Source organism: Telmatherina bonti, assembly GCF_933228915.1.
Source record: "Telmatherina bonti genome assembly, chromosome: 4".
Classification (NCBI taxonomy): Eukaryota; Metazoa; Chordata; class Actinopteri; order Atheriniformes; family Telmatherinidae; genus Telmatherina; species Telmatherina bonti.
This window is the reverse complement of record NC_136622.1, coordinates 31,755,515-31,775,609: the sequence shown is the minus strand read 5'-3', so window position 1 is coordinate 31,775,609 and position 20,095 is coordinate 31,755,515. Positions and strand designations below refer to the sequence as shown.

Genomic DNA, 20,095 nt, shown 5'->3' with positions numbered 1-20,095 from the left:
TTTAAATCACACCTCACAGTCTTTGAGATAATGTTTATTATACAGAATGAAAAGCTGCCGACGTCAAGTTATATCAAACAGGATATCACTGCTGGTTGGATGATTTTATCCCACAGATCTGAGTCAAGTTGGAGTTTTTATTATTATATATTATACAATGCCATCTTGTTCACTTTTCCCAGCTATGAAATCTTTCCAAAAGAACCTGAAAGAAACAACGATTTGTAATGTTATGCTTGTATATACACACTATATCTATAGATAGACGTGTATATATATATATATATATATATATATATATATATATATATATATATATATATATATATATATATATATATATATATATATGTGTGTGTATATATATATATATATATATGTGTGTGTATATATATATATATATATGTGTGTATATATATATATATATATGTATATATATATATATATATATATATATATATATATATGTGTGTATATATATATATATGTATATATATATATATATATATATATATATATATATATATATATATATATGTATGTATATATATATGTATATATATATATATATATATATATATGTATGTATATATATGTATATATGTATGTATATACATATATATGTATATATGTATATATATATGTATATATGTATATATATATATATGTATATATATATATATATATATATATATATATATATATATATATATATATATATATATATATATATATATATATATATAGTTTGTATTACCTCAACACACTATAGGAATTAGTCTGTGATGCTTTAATATTAACTTCTATATTTATATTTATGGATATACAAGTTAATGTTAAAGCAAATAAATAGATAATAAAGCATTAATGCAATGTGAAAATTTAATCAAACAAGCTTTCAGTCATAAACCTTAATCATTTTGATTAAAGTTTCACGTTGAATTGATAGGAGTGTACATATTTTTTCATTCTCATTTATTGTCCAAGTCCTGCACCTCTATGACCGGTTGAGCAAAATTCAGGAGCTGAGTGAAATATCTCCACAAGAAGTGCTGAGATATTTCGTCCAGCATCCACACGTGTAAAATAGCTAAGGTGTGAGAAACAACCCCCTCCCCCCCCTCACCTCTGCTGAGCAGCTGCAGGTTGCGTCCCTCCTCCTGCACCTGGAGCTGGAGCACCTGCTGCAGCAGCTCTTGCCGAAGCGTCTCTTGCACTAAACCCATCCTTTCCAGCTTCTCCCCATTCAGACGCAGCAAAGCACGACCTGTACCATGAAAGCAGAAATTGGAGGTCTACAAAAACCCTGCTTTACTTTCAAACCTCTCTAATCTGCCTTTCAGTCATCTACTCATATGTTTGCAAACCTGTGATGGCATGCTGGGAGAATGCCTCCACGTAGGTCAGGTAGTTGTGAGGACAGTGTTTCTTCAGCCATTTACAAACATCTTGCTGGGACCAGAGCACAACTGGCCGGATCAGGCTGGGCTGTGTCGGGCTTGTGTGATATATCCCATAGTTGTCACTGGAGCGGTACTGCAGAACAACAGACAAACAGGAGAAATACAGGTAAAAACTGAGAAGGTAAAAAGGCAGTAATGGGAGAGTTTGGAACTTTACATTGTTAATCCTTCTGTTGTGAGTTGACATTTATTATTTAACAATTTTTAAGTTAAGGCCAACAAACAAATATCCTATGTAACTACGGGAAGAAGCTTTCTAACCTCAGTTCAGAGGCAACACAACTATAAAAGGGAAAAATCTTTGAAATTGTTGGGCATGTGTGAAGGACATCTCTTGGTCTGGTTTACTTCTGAAGTCACATTCATACAATCTTCGTCCTCTCATGATTAAAAATGTGAAAACTGAAATGTGAAAACACATTTTTTGATAGGCTGTGCATGAGTATAGTTCTCTTATAAAAATAATTGTGGAAATGGGCATAGGTGGGATGTAAGCATGAGCATAATTTTCACTTTCATTTTTAGTCATGAATAGGACAACAAACAGCTTTAATTTTTCATCTGAATCTAAACATCACCTTCACCACAAATAGCATTAACAATGGCAGTGACTGCAAATAGAGGTGTGGCTTTAGTGAAAGAGAGAGCCGCTGCAGATCAGCAAGGTTCATAGAATTAAACCTGTTTTATTTGGTGACCTGTGGGAGCACAAACTAGACAAAACTGCTCCACAATGCAGGCGGTCAAATCAAGGTTCAGAGGGGATCGATTTAAAAGAGTCCACTTTCACTTTGTGCTAGAAAAAGCAGAGCAAAGCATTCATTCTTGTCTGAAAGTCACGTATAAAAGGTTTTCCAACAACATCACACAAGGCTTCCTTACACATGACCGTGACACATGGATCCGAGTATGTTGAGCACACAAATGGATATGAAAGCTAATAAGGGCGTAATCACAGCAGTCTCATTGAGCTTCTTTGAGTCTGTTTGCTCAGAAAGTCAGCTGTAAGTTCACAAAGGAACTTTGATTTAGATCAAAGAAGAAGACTCGGTCTGGCTACAAATGCAGGTTTCAGTCTGCTTCTAATACAGGAAGTGAGCTACAAAGCAAAGTGCATTGTTTGGCTCAGCACAAGGCATTGTGGGTGAACACCAACAAAGTAGAAGCACATGTAGGGCAATAAGCAGACAAGTGGACAAATGAAATGGCTCCATGTCCACTGCAAGCTCCCCAGAGGTCCCAGAGTTATCACAGGGGGGAGCGGCAAGGCTAAATAAAACTTGGGAATTTGGCACTGGACAAATTTGTGAAAGTACCTATAGGAAATTATGATAAATCAACAAGAGAGGCTTCAAGTAATAAAATAAAAGAACAGTGATGGAACATATCAGTCCTCGCTTGACGAGTAATAGTAATAATCAATGGTGGGTAATAATGAGAACGCAGTCTTTTATATGTACCAAAATATTATCTAAAATAATTAAATATGAAGCCAAACAATTTACAACACCAGTTGGGTTTTTCCTGAACAAAAAGAAAAGCCTCCAGGTTACTTTAGAAATAAACTATCCAACTATCATATATAGCAAAGTTGTTTTACTAAAGCAGCATCGTTTCATAGAAAACTCCCCTCACCTAAAGTAGTTTGCAGAGATTCCTGGTTTAACCTTCTGGGGACCATGGGTATTTTAGAGAAATAAACCTCGCCTGACTTTTTTTTTAGTTTAAATGCTAATAAACACCACCTTTCCATGCCCCATAATGTCCTATACCTTGTTTTTTTTTATTATTTTAAATTGAAATATCATAAACTGCTATGTAAATGAGGCTCCTTTGCTTGAAATAAAGAATATTATAATTTCGAAACATGACTAAAGGTACTGAAGGGAACTGAAGCACTGCTGCTTTCCAAAATCACTGTCAGCTGCACACACTGTATCTGTTACCAAGTCATACATCTGTTACGACGCCGTTGTGTCGTTTATGTTGAAATGAACTATTGGCTAATGCAAATGTTTGTTTGAGCAATTACGCATGGTATGCGTGCGTAAAAGCTGTTGTTTTCATAATTTATCTGCCTTGTAAATACAGAAAGCAGCTATCCGATTGCTAATGACGCCGATGCATAGTGATTGACACTGTTTGGAGGCGTTTCCTGAGGCATCATCGGCTCTGATTGGACAAACACATGTCATGCGCCAAAGACAAAGGCTCTGATTGGAACATCTATTCTGACACAACACTGTATCACCTATGAATGGGCTACAGTGATGCCGGAACTACCGTCTGAAAGCCTGGAGTCTCCCGATTAAGAGGGGAAAAAAGTAAGTTTCTATCTTTTATGGTTCGAAAGCTATGCTGACGATGTTAAAATGTTTCACACTGAAGCAGAAGAATGGATAATAATACTGACATGGTTTTAATTAGTTACCTACAACATGGGCACTAAAACTAAAGACGTATTTCTTAGTATGTTTCTTTGGTTCATGCGATAGGAGGGGGGCTCGACATTATTGTTGTCGATGAAAAGGGGGCCTTGCAGAACAAGTTTGGAAACCACTGGCGTAAAGGTAACAATTTCTGTTAGAAAGACTGCTGGACTCTCAAGTGATTGATTCTTCTTAGGTTTTTTAAACTATTAGACAAAAAGTTGCTGCTTGGGGTCAATATAAGCTTCTGTTCTGCCTGACCTGATCATTTTGTTAAAAATAGAAATGTGCAGAAGATTCTTCATCATTCATTCTCTGTTGATTCTTGGCTTCCCAGCATTTAAAAATAGCTTGGGCCATGCCAAGCAAGAGTGACTTGTATTCTTTACTACACTATTTTAATTTCATTGCACTTATCCAACTAAAAATAATTATATAAGATTGTTCAAATTCAATCAATTTCTTGGATGTATCCAATCTGGCTGGTAGTTATTTCTCCGAGTGATCTTTTGGTTAAAACAACCAATCAATATGGTAATGTTGTCCGCCAGTCTGTATTGGTAAATGAGAAATTTATATTCTAATACTAATACATTAGTTGTTTGTTCGTTCGTTCAAATACATTTTTTATTCTTGATAAGGAGACTTGACAAAACGCCATGTGCATGTACATCAAAGTTTCTTAGGACCTGAGTCGAGAGCCAATCTTCCGCTTTGGTCCAGTATAATTGCAGAGCCAAAAGCAAAAATTTTTATGCAGGATTTGCATGTTGTACATGTATATATGTAATTTTTCCATATCTATGACACATTACACTTGACTATAGCCAAATAGTTGGGCTAATGAACTTCTGTCAGTTACCATTTTCACTGGTTGTTGGCTAACCGATTAAATTGGGTGTCCTAAAACCAATGGGTCAGTTTCTGAATATTGGTTAACCAATATTTGTTCAACCAACTAGATTGATTGTTTTTCCAGTCAATCCATTCTTAGAGTGTACAATACATGTGTGTTTCTCTTTATTTATTTATTAAGTGAAATATGCAAAGCTAACGGCCTGTCTATCTGCCTGATCTTCATAGTTTTTGTACAAATGAGAGATGTAGCTTTATAATCTAAGTGTTAGTTTTGTTTAAAACTTGACAAAAACAAATGATTAATGATGGAACAAAATGATGAAAGAAAAATAATGTTTGTTTTGCTGCGTGTGCTGTGTGAAAGAAGAAGTTTGGTCCAGCTGATATGAGATGTTGATGTGAGGAAACCAGCTTAGTTGATGCTAATTTAGAGGAAAGGGCTGTTGTACACGGCCAATCAGCAGTTATTGGAAATATTCAGATCCACATCCTGAGAGCAAAAGCTATTTTACTTCTCTGTTCACAGACCTGTTTGTATTATTCACAGTTGCAATATTTATTTTAAGTAAAAATCTGACAAATTGATATCATGTTTATACAAAAATGGCAAAATCCTGAGATGTTCAACAACCTTTAAGCATTACTGTAGCTCACATAAATGAGCAAAGCAGCAGTTATAGTATAAAACCCTGAAATTAAAGGTACAGTGTGTAAGTATTACAGATGCTTGTGAATATAGAGTGGGTTCTCTGGCTTCCTCCTACAGTTCAAAGACATGCATGTTAGGTTAACTAGTCATCATAAATTCTCTGTAGGAGTAAGCATTTGTCCCTTGCAACCTGTCCATGGTGTGCCTTGCCCCTCGCCTGCTAATTGCCAGGATACAAAGATGGAGTAAAGTGATTAAATATGAATAGAAACATGTTTCATAATGATATATTTTGTGTCACTGACCTTTAAAGGGGTGCTATATGGTATTTGGAGTTTTCTGAGCTTTCTACAGTGTTACAGTGTTGAATCCTCATCAGACATGTGAACGGCACTGTTTTTTATCACCTAAACACATGTTTGAGTTTGAGTTCCAGCACGCTCTCCGTTCTGTTTCCATGGCAACGAAAAACGCGTCGTTTTAGAGAGTTTTTTCTACTTCGAAGTCCTTGTGACGTCCCGGGGGATAAGGTTCGGTGATTGGTTACCTTCTACTGGTTAACAAGGGCATGTACAAATACATCAGGCGGGTGGAAAACGTGGGATAAAGTTATTTCCAACGATGGCTGGTGAGTTTACCAAAGAGAGACATCCTGCTGCATTCGTTGCTGTGGGTTGCTGTTTTCCACTTTGTTTTCAGGGTCGGATTCAGGATCCAACATGTAGGGCTGTATGCTATGTGTTGACGTTGTATTTTGTTTGTTTTTTTGTTTTTTTTATTGAGTTCATATTAGCCTAATCCTTCTGTTTATGAGATGTTACAATGATGGCGAAAGCAGGTGCGGTGCGCGCTCCCGATGTAGTGCGGCGGCGGGAGGCGTGGCTTAATGCGGAAGAGTCTCAATCCACTCGTTTTGCCCACAGGCTGATCTGACAGCCTACGGAGAGGGTCGGTCTGAAGTAAATAAAGCGATTTGTGACAATAACTCGATCAGTCCCAGCCCTTCTGGGCTCAGATATAAAAATAAATTAGCCTGAAATGCACATAATAGTTCCACTTTAATTGTGTTACACGCTGCACTTTTAAATTGAAGCACTACTGAAAATATGACAAGTGGAGTCACACACTACACAGATCCAACTAAACTAAACTAAACTACTCATAAAGTTTATCCTCTTTTTTTCTCATTGAAGTCTGACATCAGATGATTTTACATCTGAAGTAACATATGTTCAGAGTAACGGATGTTCACGATGCACCATTTCTGCAGGAACTGCAGATTATTCAAAACATCTGCTGGGAGGATCATAAGCTGAATCAAACACACACACACACACACACACACCCACACACACACACACACACACCACAGGTGAACATTTTGTAGATAAGCCAAATGTGCATAAAGAATTGAAAAGATTAGTCCTATATGAAAGTTAGAACAGATTCCTGACTCATTAAACACCACGTGGGTGCACATGACCATATGTGCAAACAGATGACATGCTGCGTATATTTGAGTTTCCAAGTTGTGAGGAAGATCAGCTGCATCTCCTGTAACAGCATTACAGTCCAGTTTGATCCTAAGGTCCAACTTTTTCATCTTAAAGACACGGAAATGTGAAACTGCAGAGAAGGGATCAAATTTTGTCTGTTTTTATAAGAATTAAATGAGCTCAACGTTTTTCCAAACATACTTTTTTATGTATTATAAAAAAAATGCAAACTTGTTCTCAAAAGTATGGCAAGAGTTATTGGGGGAGAAGCTGCTACAATATGTTTGATAGGTTTCCACCAAAGTATAAAAATCTAAACTAGTCAAAAATAGTAAGGAAATTAGTTTTTGGTCAATTATTTCTTAATAATATTGGTGTTGTATTATACATTGTTGGAAACCCTGAATAGTTACATTTACAATGAGGCTTAGGCTTCTGTGGAATGAGCAAACATCTAAATGTTTGGGTTGTGCCCCTAAAGCATGTGTCAAAGTGTCCCACGATAGTCTTTTGTTAACAAGTTTTGAAAAAAGCAGTGTAAAGTGTGTGTGAATGTGTTATTTTCTTGCCTCCTAATAAAGTGGCAAACTCCGGCGCTAAAAAGTGAAGCCTATGCGGAAGTGCATAAAACTGCAGTTCCTCCTTCATCCACTAGGGGCTGCAAAACAGAACGAATCCCCATAGACTCCCATGTTAAAAGACCGACTTCACAGCAAAAATAAACATGTTTACATCCTGGTTCAAAAATCCATGTTCAGTTTAATAGGTCAGGTTTACCTTCATGACAACTGTGGGGGGAGTGAATTTTTTTCTAACTCACCCGTTTAAAAGTAATTTAATCTTTATTTAATTTTTATTTAGGGGCGTGTCCTTTTGATTGACAGGTACCCAATCTCCCGCTTCAAGTAAGAAGAATGTAGAACAACTGCGGTTTTTACCCGGTTAACAACGTGACTTAGCTTTAGCACGACTACCTCCGTTAGCTGGTTAGCTCCTGTTATCTCCGGGTTAGCTCTTAGCTACAGGCAGATCAGAGTTCGCTCGATGTCAATCATCCATCATGACGCTCAGAGTGCCCCTGTCAGCTCTAACTCTATTTGTATCTTCCGGGATGACGACACGCATGCCCCTGCCAAGATGGCGATGGTAGGAACCGCCCACTGAGCTTCAATTCAGCTCTTCAGAAACCAATGAGTGACGTCACAGAGGCTACGTCCACCTCTTTATACAGTCTATGCTCCAAACTGACTTCTAATCCACCACTTTTGATTTTCCTCTATCTGGATTTAGTTGTCTTATTCATTTAGGTAAACTTTCAGCTCAGTGCACTCATGCCATTTGTCTGGTCAACAGCATTTCTCACTTTACAATATCTTTTTTAAAAACTTTAATGGCTGACTGTATAAAAATGATACTGGGTTAAGTTTAAAAATGATTGATATATGACGTATATATGAAATAAATATGATAATTAATACTCTGATACAATAAATCCTTTATAAACAATAACTAAACTTTAGCAAATTATTGAGGAGACACCCCCTGACAACGGGTATTTCGCCATCTATCTGGCATCCTATCTCTACTCTGAGCTCTCTCCTCTCAGTAAAAGTCTGTCTGATGTTTACACTTATCTCTTGTTCTGTAATTTTTGCTCTATCTTTTCCTTTTTTCCTCTAATGATGTCCTATTCTTGCCACAGTGTATATTCAAACCAGCCAGTGTCTTGATATCTGTTTGCTAGCATGTGGCACAATGCATAAAGTGAAACTTAGCTTTAAAAGTTACGCATTGTGCTGGAAGGAAAGGTTGTGAACAACTGCAGTTTCTTAACCTTAAGATGCAAGGAAACAAGGAATGTGTAAAATAGTTGTTTCTGTGCCGTTAAAGTGAGTCAAAGTCATGATGCAACTTTAATGTTTTAATTATTTGTGTTTTCTTTATCATAAACTATTTAGAGTAGAAAGTGATTGTTTGATGTTATTTAAGAATATTCAGTTCATCATAACTATTCAAGAAAAAATGTAGGCCAAAGTCATAATTCAACTACCAGGAAAGGAGAATGCACTGCACTGATTAACAGCTTCTGTGATGGACTGGTGAGCTGTCCAGGATGTACCCTGCCTGTCGCCCAAAGCCAGCTGGGATAGGCTCCAGCTTCCCCGCGACCCTGAATTGGATTAAGCGGTTTAGAAAATGAATGAATGCATGAATGATTAACAGATTGTTAAGAGTTGTAAAGTACTTTCCGGTCAGGAATAATCAAGCTGCTTCGTGTCTACAGTGGTGCAACAGGAGTAAATAGGAGAAGCAGGGAAGAGCTGAACTGGAGGAACAGTAAATACAGATTAAGTTCATGTTCTTTGAGACAAAAATAAACCAAGGGCTAAATTATGTGTATCAAAAAGGACTGAAGCAAGTAAACAAAGCATTGCATACAGCTCTGTTATCAGTCCAGCCCAGTTCTATGTTTGCTGCTTTAGCTTCAGTTTGTTAAAGAGCCTTTCATGGGCAGAAGACAAAGGCATGATGAGCTTCCTGACTTGTAACCGAGGGCTTTAAATGAGGCCAGAATACAGCATCAATCGACTGCCTCTGTTGACAACACTAACAGTGGGACCAGACAATGCTGCATCAGATAACAAGAAAGTTTCATTTAAACTGGGACAGAATGGCTAATGGACACAGATAAGACAAATGTTTCACACAGAAAGATAAAAATGAAAACGTCTGACTGGTTATTATCCCACAACAGCAATGATGGTCTGGATACTATCAGCCTTTCCGTATCAAAATAAATCATTTCATCATTTCTGTTCCTAGTAAACAGACACAGTGGTGTTGCAGCCTAGTGTGAGCATTGGAAGACTGATGCTATTTAAAGTAAAGCTAAAAGGCTGTTAGTGCCCACAGACCCGCTGGGCAGACAGATACTCCCATTCTCTGTTAACAAAGTGCCGATTTGCAACAAAAGATGATGACCAGCAGCTTTTGCCAGACTGATTTTTTTCTGACAGACTTTTCTACACAAAATATCAAAAAGAAGAGTTGCTGAACACCAACGCCAGATCAGATCCCAGTGAGGGCTCTGATAATTTGCACTGTTTGTTTGTTTTTGCTCTTCTTCTTCTTTTAAGCAGCTGCTGGCCAAAATAAACATGAAGGAATTCGTCAATCTAAAATTTGTTTACCATCAAAAAATCTTCCTCAATAAACTATTTTTTCATGGTTGCAGTTCTGTTATGAATCTTAAAAAGGGAGTAGGCAGAATCAGAAAATAAGGAAATGTCTGTACACTTACTCCATGCTGCCAAGACAGATGCTCATTTTAAGCCAACTTTGATCTAAATCGGTTGAACAGTTTGAACCATTGAACATGTGTCCATATTTACCCCTCTGCACTGAATAAACATGCTCTGTGTGGAGCTAAGTTCAAAATGCAAAGTGCAAAATCCGAAATCACCAAGGATATTTTACTCTCGCAAGATTAACTGAAGCAGTGCAAAAATAGATAGACAGATGGTAAAAGTATGATGCGCTATCATTTCAACAAAATTATTTTTTTTGTTAACAGTCATCTGGAGTTACTTTACAGATATAATCCATAAAAGGTAATAAGACAGTGAAAAATAATGTCCTTATGAAGGAATATGGCAGTCAACCAGTTGCAAAGAATGAAAAACATCCCATTTACATTCAAAACCACCAAATGAATGTTAAAATAAAGAAAAGGAAATTATATTACCTTCCTGTTTGATTATACTCTTCATTAAGACCCTTAAGGTTTTAGATGTAAAACCTGAATAAATGCTCAACTTTCTCTTTCAAATAAAAGATTTCTGCAAATCTCCTCTTCTGGACTATGTCAATGTCCATTTTATTTATAGCACATTTAAACAGCCACAATATCTAAAATACTTTACATAATTGATAACGATAAAGAAAGTAAAAAATAACTATGAAACATTAAAAACACTAAAACACAGGGATAACACACAAACACACATAAAGGGTCCAAGTCTGTAGCCACAAGCAGCCAAAGGCCGAAGCAAACTAATGTGTTTTCAGCCTCGATTTAAAATTGAACAAACTACCGGTAGACTGTACAGTTAAAGGCGACGCGTTTTTACAGTTTGGGAGCTACAACCTCTTTGTCTGCTGTTGTTTTCAAGTTTGAACGTGGAGCCTTCAAGACCATCCGACCATCCAAAGGGCTCTAGAGCAGGAATCCCCAATCTCCAGGACTGGTGTTCTGCAAGTTTTCCAAGTTTTCCTGCTGGAACACACTTGACTCAGACTCTGACAATCTCTGCACATGTCTGCTAAATACACATTGATTTGAATCAGGTGTGGTGGAGCGGGCACACTTGGAAAACCTGCGGGATACCGGTCCACAAGGACCAGGTTTGGGGATCCATGCTCTCGAGGGCCAGTGTTCTTCAATAAGATCAGACAGAAACTCTGGGGTTAGCTCTGTCAGACAAAACAAAAAGAATCTCAAAATCAATCCTGTAATTGACTGGAAGCCAGAGAAGTGAAGAGAGCACCGGAGTAATGTGCTCAGGTTTCTTTGTACCAGTGCAAAGTCGGGCTGCTGGTTTCTGAACGGGCTGCAGGCGCTGAAGTTCTGACTGTTCGATTCTCACATACAGAGAGTTGCAGTAGTCTAAGTGAGAGGAGACAAAGGCATATATGACTCTTTCGATGTGTCTTTTGCTTAGATAACTTAACCTTACTGATAAGTCTTAGCTGGAAAAATGCTAGACTTGACCACCATCCTGATCTGCTTGTTCATCTTAAGAGCACCATCTATAATTACACCTAGTAGTAATTAACTAGTAACTAGTTAAATCACTAGTAACAGGCTCCAGGCCACGGTACAGAGTAGACAGTTGGACAGTTTCATTCCCCAAAGTGCACATCTGCTGGGTTGCACAGATCTTAACATGCAGTTTCTACACTCTGCTACTCTGATTTTCAATGCTTTGGGTTTTTGCCAGACGGCATGCTTATTCTACGAGACGCATGAAACTTCATGTGGAATAAGCACCGGGACACTGTGATTCTTATAACGTTTCCCTACTGGATTTGGAAATGGGCTGTATTGATATGAAATTGCATTGAGTGATTGAGACATGTTGATACTTTCCAAGTGGGCAATTTAAATCTAAAATTAAATGAAATTTTAAATCTAGGATCTAAGGTGACCAACACTGATTACATCTATAAGAAAGGTCAGAGCAGACTCTACTTCTTAAGGAAGCTTAGATCATTTAACGTCTGCACCAAGATGTTGCATATCTTCTATAAGTCTGTTGTGGAGAGTGCAGTCAGCTTTGCAGCATCTGCTTGGGGTAGTAGCATCAGAACCAGAGACTTGAAGAGAATCAACAAACTGATCCAGAAAGCTGCTTCTGTGCTTGGAGTAACTCTGGAGCCGCTGGAGCTGATTGTCCAAAGAAGAATGCTGCACAAGCTGATGAAGATAGAGGATTCTTCACACCCTCTCCACAACACAGTGATGAAACAACAAAGTGTGTTCAGTGAGAGGCTTCTTCAGGTCCGATGCAAGACTGAAAAATACAGAAGATCATTCCTGCCAGCAGCCATCAGCCTCTGGAACAAGACCTCCTCAAATCAATTATTATCGACTACAATATTGAATTTCCCTTTGATGATAATAATAAAGTATTTTTCATTAACCTTTTAACACGTGACCCCTAAAATAATAGACAGAATAATGTCATTTTTCAAAGTCTTGGTTTTGTCCTTTAACAAATATTATATGCATAAATGTGCAATTTATTGCTGTGCAATGTCAGAATGATTGTAATGCAAAACATATCCAACAGGGGGCAGAACAAACGTATCATTCCTTCATTCATTCATTTTCTGAAACCGCTTATTCTGATTAAGGGTAGGGAGGGAGCTGGAGCCTGTCCCAGCAGCCTTCGGGGGAGAGGCAGAGTACACCCTGGACAGGTCGCCAGTCCCTCACAGCAAAGGTATCACATAAAGTGTTTATTTAAACCAGGGGTGCCTAAAATCGGTCCTCGAGGACCACAGTCCTACAGGTTTTCCATGTATCCTTGTTCCAATACACCAGGCTTCCATTAAATAAATCCAGCAGCCAATGAAGTTCTGCACAATGAGTGATTCGTTTGAGTCTGGTGTGTTGGAAGAGCTATACATGTGGCCCTTAAGGATTGGAGCTGGGCCCCCCTGATTAAACTCTATGTTGTATAACACATACAGAGACTTCTGTCAGCCAATACTTTTGAATTTCATCCGAGTCTGTTTTCAGACAGTTTGTGGTAGGGCTTGGCAATAAAAACCCCCCAAAAAAACTGGAAACCGACATTCAGAAACAATAATCAATGTAATCCTTCTCATGTCAATTATTTAAAGTTTTTGGAAATTTAAAATGAACTTGAATAAGTGGAAAAATACTAATTAAATGATATATTTAAACTGTGCATGTTAGAATTTACTTATTTCACAATACATTAACCAAAAATTTCCATTAACTACGAGCAACAAAAATTAAATTATACCAAAACTGCTAATTAATTGTAATGAAGGGAACATGTTTATTTAATTGTGGTATTTATTTCAGGCCATATCACCCAACCCTAGCTTGCAGATGCGTTCCTAGACACAGAAAAGGGAGTAGAATAACTTAAAACCATGTAGTTAATAGCTTGTGTGCTTCCAGCAAAAGAAACCAAAGCGAAGAAAAAGTCTGTGACAACTTGTCTGTTTCTGAGAGCATTACCTCTCACTATCATCTCATTATCTCCTCCACCACCACGTTTGATGACTGGCGTCTGAATTCGGAAGAAAACGCTGAACTCTACACTGCCCCCTAGTGGATATACTGCCAACAACAATGACAATGTCCAGTTGATGGAACAGCACAGCACCCAGCCTCACATTTAACTTGCTAGTGAAGCCATTTTTCGTTGGTGAAACAGTTTTCTCTGTCGTCTTGACTGCAAACCAGCATGTGGTTTGTTATGTTGCCCATTGCTCTCGCACAGTAAAATGTTGTCGGTCAATGATGAAAGCTAATATGATTAGTTATTATTTTAGTATTGCAACCCACTACTACACACATGTTGATCTATGATCTCCTTTTTCAGACTGTGACCGGGTGGAGAAGCGGGGCGGGAGCTTGCGGCGCCTCCTTGTGGGCTTATGACATGACAGTCAGGTTCTGCCTGAGCTCGCCTTTTGTGACCTGCCGTTGGTTCACATGATCATTCAAAAATACTCGAAAAAGCCATTTTGATCAAATTTTTCACAAGATATGTCCTTTAGAGTCAGATAAATGTTACATCGACTTTTGAACAACACGAAAAGCAGGATTTTCACTGGACTGGGTCTGTAAAGACACATGAGAGTGTGAGCAGTAATGTTTGCCAACATCAAACATAAAGGGAGCATAAATGAGGCTTAACACTTGGATTAGATTGGATTGTTTTATTCTATACTGGCTCTGTTTTGGGGTTTTCTTTCAGTTACAAAGTTTATGTTGGTGTTTAGGTTCACACAGCAACCCCTAGCCCCTGGAGTTAAAATAAAAAAAGGAGTTAGCACAGCTGATTTCCAGTTTTCCTGGCAGAGAACTGGTCAAAACAGAGAGAAATGGAATTGCACTGTTTCCAGCCCAGAACTGAAATTGCTTTGGTGGAAAATGGGCTGCTTTCTGCTCAGAGGCTGTGTGTTTCTGTCTGAAACAGATGCAACGAATGTAGATCACGCAAGTCACCAGGGGTGTTAAACGAGTCACTGATTTAAGAAATCTTTCCAGCTAAAGCAGATGACTAATTGCCTTATTTGACAATGTCTAATTAACTTTAGCTGGATATCTCCAAAAATATATGAGACAAAATCAAAGCTTGTATTTGCATCTGACCGGCTTCAGATTTTTGTGTTTGCTGCTGTCTCATGGAGGGAAAAGAGCCTCTACATGTGGGTGAGAGCAGAGGCAGCTGCGCTGTGGAAACTGGAGGAAAATTACAGAGCTGGAAAGCAAAACCTATATTTCTCAAAACAAACAATGCTACGAGTTGGTGACCATAACTAAACATAACAAAAGGTTGATCCTCAGCTTGTGAAGCTTCTACAGACCGCATATGGAGGACTTGGATGCAATGTAAATACAACCCCAATTCCAAACAAGTTTAGATGCTGCAAAATGTAAATAACAACAGAATGAAATGATTTACAAACCTTTTTCCTCTACAGTGGATCATAAACATGTCAGATGTTGAAACTTTGACCATCTCATGGAAAATATGAGCTAATTTTGAATTTGGTGGCAGTGACACATCTCTAAAATGTTTTAACCGGGGCAGAAGGCTGGAAGAGTAATAAACAGCTGGAGGAGCATTAGACAACTTATGTAGTTAACTGGGAACAGACCAGTAACCATCCTGAAAACCATCTCGAAAAGCTGGAACATAGTGAAGTTTACCATCTTCTCTTCTTTTAACAACTGTCTGTAAACATCTGGGAAGTGAGGAAACCATGTTGTTGGTTCTTTGGGAAGTAGAATATTGTTCCTGTTCTACGTAAAAAGGTACGCCGCTCATGTGGCAGCTGCCTCAGTCTGACTGGTCTTGTTTATGTTTGTCTGGATGTTGTTTGTCTACTTTTGGACAGGTTATACAGGAAGTAATTTGGTTGTGCCGGGACATTGGTTCTCTGACTATAAAAGCTTCTGATTTTGATTCATTTGAGTCTGATGAAGGACTCTAGCAGCTCTAAAGTCCTAAACCATTAATGCTGGATTCTTAATTTCATGACGCACCACATGTTTTGTATTGGTGAGAGGTCTGGTCTGAAGGCAGGCCAGTTCAGCACCCACTCCTCTCCTGAAAAGTCATGCTGTTGTGATGGATGCAGTATGTGATTTAGCATTGTCTTGCTGAAATATGCAATGTCTTCCCTGAAATACCTGTCTGGACAGGAGCAGATGTTGCACTAAAACCTTATTGTACTTTTCAGCATTGAAGAAGCTTCACAGACGTGGAAACTGCTTACATCATGTGCACCGATTCAACCTCATAGAAATGCATAAACTCTCCACTAACAACAAGCTGCATGGTCTCTCTATTCTTTAGTCTGCAGGACACGACATCCATGGTTTCCAAAATGATTTTTTTTTATTTTATTCATCTCAGCAGAGAACAGTTTCTCACTTTGCCTGAAACCAGTTTCAATGAGTTTTGGTTGAGAAAAGATGGCGATGTTTCTGGATCCTGCTCACATGTGGCTTCTTCTTTGCATGATGGAGCTTGAACCTGGATTTCATGGTGACATCTGTGTTCATTCTGAGTTTATGCAGTGATATCCAGTATAGAATCAGGCCTGTCTTAATACAAAGCCACCCGAAGCTCCGGGGACCTCAGACATCCAGTTTTATTAATCATCCCAGAGATTCCTTGATTCTCTGATTCTTTGGATGATGTTAAACTCTGTAGATGGGAGTCGTCTTCAAAGTCTTCACCATGTTTTCTTGATGAACATTTTTTTCTGAAAATGTTCCATAAGTTTAAATACAGTTTATAGCAGGCTGGGGATCCTCTGCTCCTCTTTACATCTGACAGAGTGTCTTTCTGTGGAACGCTCCTCCTTTACACACTCATATGGCGCCAGTTTACCTAATCAGTTGTCAAATACTTCTCCAGTCATTTATTTCTGCCAGTTACTTTTTGTCGCTCCTCTTCCCAGTTGTTTTCACAGATATGTTGCTGCCATCAAATTACTTTTTATATAATATTTCCATTAAAATTGTAAAATATTTCAGTTTAAACCCCTGAAATGTTTAGTTCAAGTTCAAGTTTATTTATATAGCACATTTCTACAGCAGCATCTGCCTAAAGTGCTGAACAGTAAAGCAACAAACAACAAGACTTTGTTTACTGGGAATAAAATATGAGTTATTGAGATTTTCAAATCATTGCGATTTGTTTATCTATATATTTTCATAGTATCCTATAAGGAATTAGGGTTTTACATCTGGGACTTAAAGACCATCATGCTTGCACTGATCACAATAACTGGAATAAAACCTGCCAAACAGGAGAAGGAATCCCAGTTTTCTCCTGGAGAAGAACCAGAAGAATGCTGCAGACTGTGGAGTGGAGGTCATTTTCTTTGCTTAAATCCATCTATATTTTCCATCATGCGTGGAAACTCTGACTATTCTAGCTCAGCTGAGTCAGGAATGGCCATTAAAATAAAATAAAATGCCATATTTAAATAGGCCCCAGCACCAACAATTCATGCAACCAGTTCCTCTGCACTGAAAGGGATAAAGCAACTCAGACTGGAACAAGACTTAACTTGTTCACATTTTGTTCAATATCATCACGCTTAATGAAGCAGAAACGATACCGCTCACATTTTATAGCTGGAGAGGGAAGAAACCCCAAGAGAGCTGCCCCACAATGAGCCATGTGTGTTGTTTGACATGTTGATTTTATGTAGGTGCTCATTACCTGCAGGGTTTCTGTGCCCGGCTGCTGCAGAAGCTTCACCGTTCTGCCTCCCGCTGTTTTCTGTCCGCGCCCGTCATGCCAGGTCAGATTCCCACCTGTCCGTCGACTCAGCTGGTGCTTAAAGTCCTCAGGCAAAGCCCTGTATTCCACTGCTGGCCTGCAGAAACTGAAACTGGATGCAGCTGGAGAGGCAAAATGCAGTTTTACAATCAGACAGCTAGACCCTCAGGTTTAAAAAGAAAGAAAGAAAAAAAAACTGCACTGTGCACTAAATTCTCTTTGAAACCGCATGATGGAAAAAAACACAAGTCTGAGTTGAATTAGTCTAGACGTGTTAGTCAGGGTTGACGCCATTATGAAAAACCTACTCTGACCTGCTCCATTAACACTGAGCAGACCTCGAAAACCAGTATTCAGGTGCTACAATTAGCTCATGAAAAGCATGCAGGCAAATGTCAAAGCTGTGAGACAAGCCACTTTCTCATCATTACAAGGAGGCCTGCAGGCAGACATCCAAGCCCCCTCTCAGCAGCAGGTGGCTTTCCAACATCCAGTAATTAAAGAGTGCAGAACTACAGTAAACACGCTGTTACTGGCACAGATTCTGGCAGCAAGCCACTGGTCATTACCGATTCATGAGCCAGATTGGAAGGATTTTCTTGCTGCGTTTGAAATATATGTGTGCAGCTGTGTTTGTGTGTGCGTTCCTGTGCATTTTGAACATCTTAAGTTGACTAAGAGAATTTAAAAAGAGGACAGAGGAGCAAGATTGTCAGGAGGGGGGTGCGCTTTTGAGAGAATGTCATGATTTTTCCATCTTTGTGCCTCTCCTCGATGTCATTCAGCATCTCCCACTGAGAAGTGGCACCAGTCATTAAAGCCTACCAACATCATCAGCTTTATCACAAAGAAAACTCTGCCACTCTGGTTCTTTATGTGCATTTGGACTCTTCACATGGCTTCTCAGCAAGACTTCTGCTATAAACACTAATGTGCCCCTTTCACCGACTTAAAATACATAATTAGAACCATTTATAGGTCTTTTTTTTCTTTTGATTTCCTCTTGTTTTTCTTTTAAAGGCAGGAAACATGTTCTTGTTAACTAACTCCTGGCACTGGGAAAGGAAAACACTTTCCTGAAGCAACGATAATTTAACTGTGGAGCTTGTCTTAAGTGTGTTTAATACGGTATTCTGGTTGAATTCTGTTTTATTGAAGCTCTGTTTGAGGTTCTGGTTTAAGCAGATAAAATGCCTGCAAGAGGCTTTAAATAGATGGGAAATAAGAGTACACAAAACTGACCACAGCACATTCACAGTGTGACAGTGCTGTTGTTGGTTTGTTCTGATGCAACGTGGGTTTCAGCACCTTGTCACTGTCCATCAGCTGTGTCCTCCTTTCGTTTCCCAACATTTAGACTTGTATAAAAGCTCGACTTTAAACTTGTCCTGTCAAGCTGTTGAGTAGGCCATTTATTTTCAGGGCTGTCTCCACTCCTCTAGGGCTGGTATCTGGCAGGTTTTTGTTGTTTCCCTCTTCCAACACATCTGATTATGATCAAATGGATCCAACAGCTTCTTCTCAACCTATTTATGAATTTCGGTCAGGTGTGTTGGAGCATGGAGACAACGAAAAACCTACAGGAAACCGGACCTCGAGGACTGGAGTATGTGATTTAAATGTATCCTAGTTTATAGTCAACTACTAACCAAAAGTATGTCACTCATTTTCTGCACCTAACCACAATATAAATGGTAGAACAGCGGGCGTTTTCCAACAGACTGGATTAACTGGTTTAACTGGTGCACTGTTGCGTTTTAGTAGCAAAGTCCTGCGTGCTTTAAGAACAAACTAAATGTAAGATGATTAAAAATGGACTATTTTTGTAACTAAAACGCAAAGCTTCTTACCGTCCACAGCCATAATGTTTCCGTGTGTCTAATCAAAGTCTGCCATCATTCCGGGTCCTGTTTCCTCACCGAGTCTCCTTCATCGATTAAAAAGTTTCACTGAGGTCCGACAGGAGCAGAGACACTCCTCATCCTCTCATGTGCTGCTGGTTTAACTGGGAATAAAAATACAAATACAAAGTAATGCTAAAAACCGCCCTGAAAAGCAGCTCGCGTCCTCCGCTGCGTGCGCGTGCGACCCCGAGCAGCGTCGCGGAGCGGCTTCGCTGGCTCCGGCGGGCGCGAGCGCTCTGCGCGTGCGCAGCGCGTGTGTTTTGTGTATAGGTTGTTATATTTGTGTCGTGAGAATCAGACGCGCTTCTTTTTCTCAAGAGCATGCACGAGCGCAGTGAGCTCAAAGTGCAGCTCCGGGGCCTGTAATTAACGCAGCTCGAGACTGGAAAAAAAAAAAAGAGAAGAGCCGGATAAAAAGGCTTCTCATCACTGCAGCATCCACCATAAGGAATTCCCCCTGTGCCTTTTCTTAAAGAAAGGGAGCTCTGTGTGCGCCCGAGGGCACGCGCCCCCTCTGTGATGGACCTTCTTTGTGAGGTTAATGCAGAGTAGCTGCAGGACAGAAATCACAGAGTTCTGCACTCACCTGGCCTTTCTTCACCACATCTGGCCTTAACCACATGTTCCAGGTGACCTGTTGTCAGGTTTTATTATCATCATCATCATTATCATCATTATTATTATTAGTTGGTAGGATTGCTGCAAAGTGCACTAGACCAGATTTTTTT

At 39.0% G+C, this 20,095-nt stretch overlaps 1 pseudogene across 1 annotated transcript; it reads right to left on the bottom strand.

Moving 5' to 3' along the window:
* Positions 1-971: 971 nt before the first annotated feature.
* LOC306754553 (sterile alpha motif domain-containing protein 10-like) lies at positions 972-19,326 on the bottom strand (annotated as a pseudogene). Its single transcript has 5 exons — positions 19,314-19,326; positions 18,067-18,191; positions 17,404-17,585; positions 1,368-1,536; positions 972-1,267 (listed from the first exon to the last, which is right to left on the bottom strand). The product of its transcript is annotated as a sterile alpha motif domain-containing protein 10-like (transcript).
* Between the last annotated feature and the right edge of the window lie 769 nt (positions 19,327-20,095).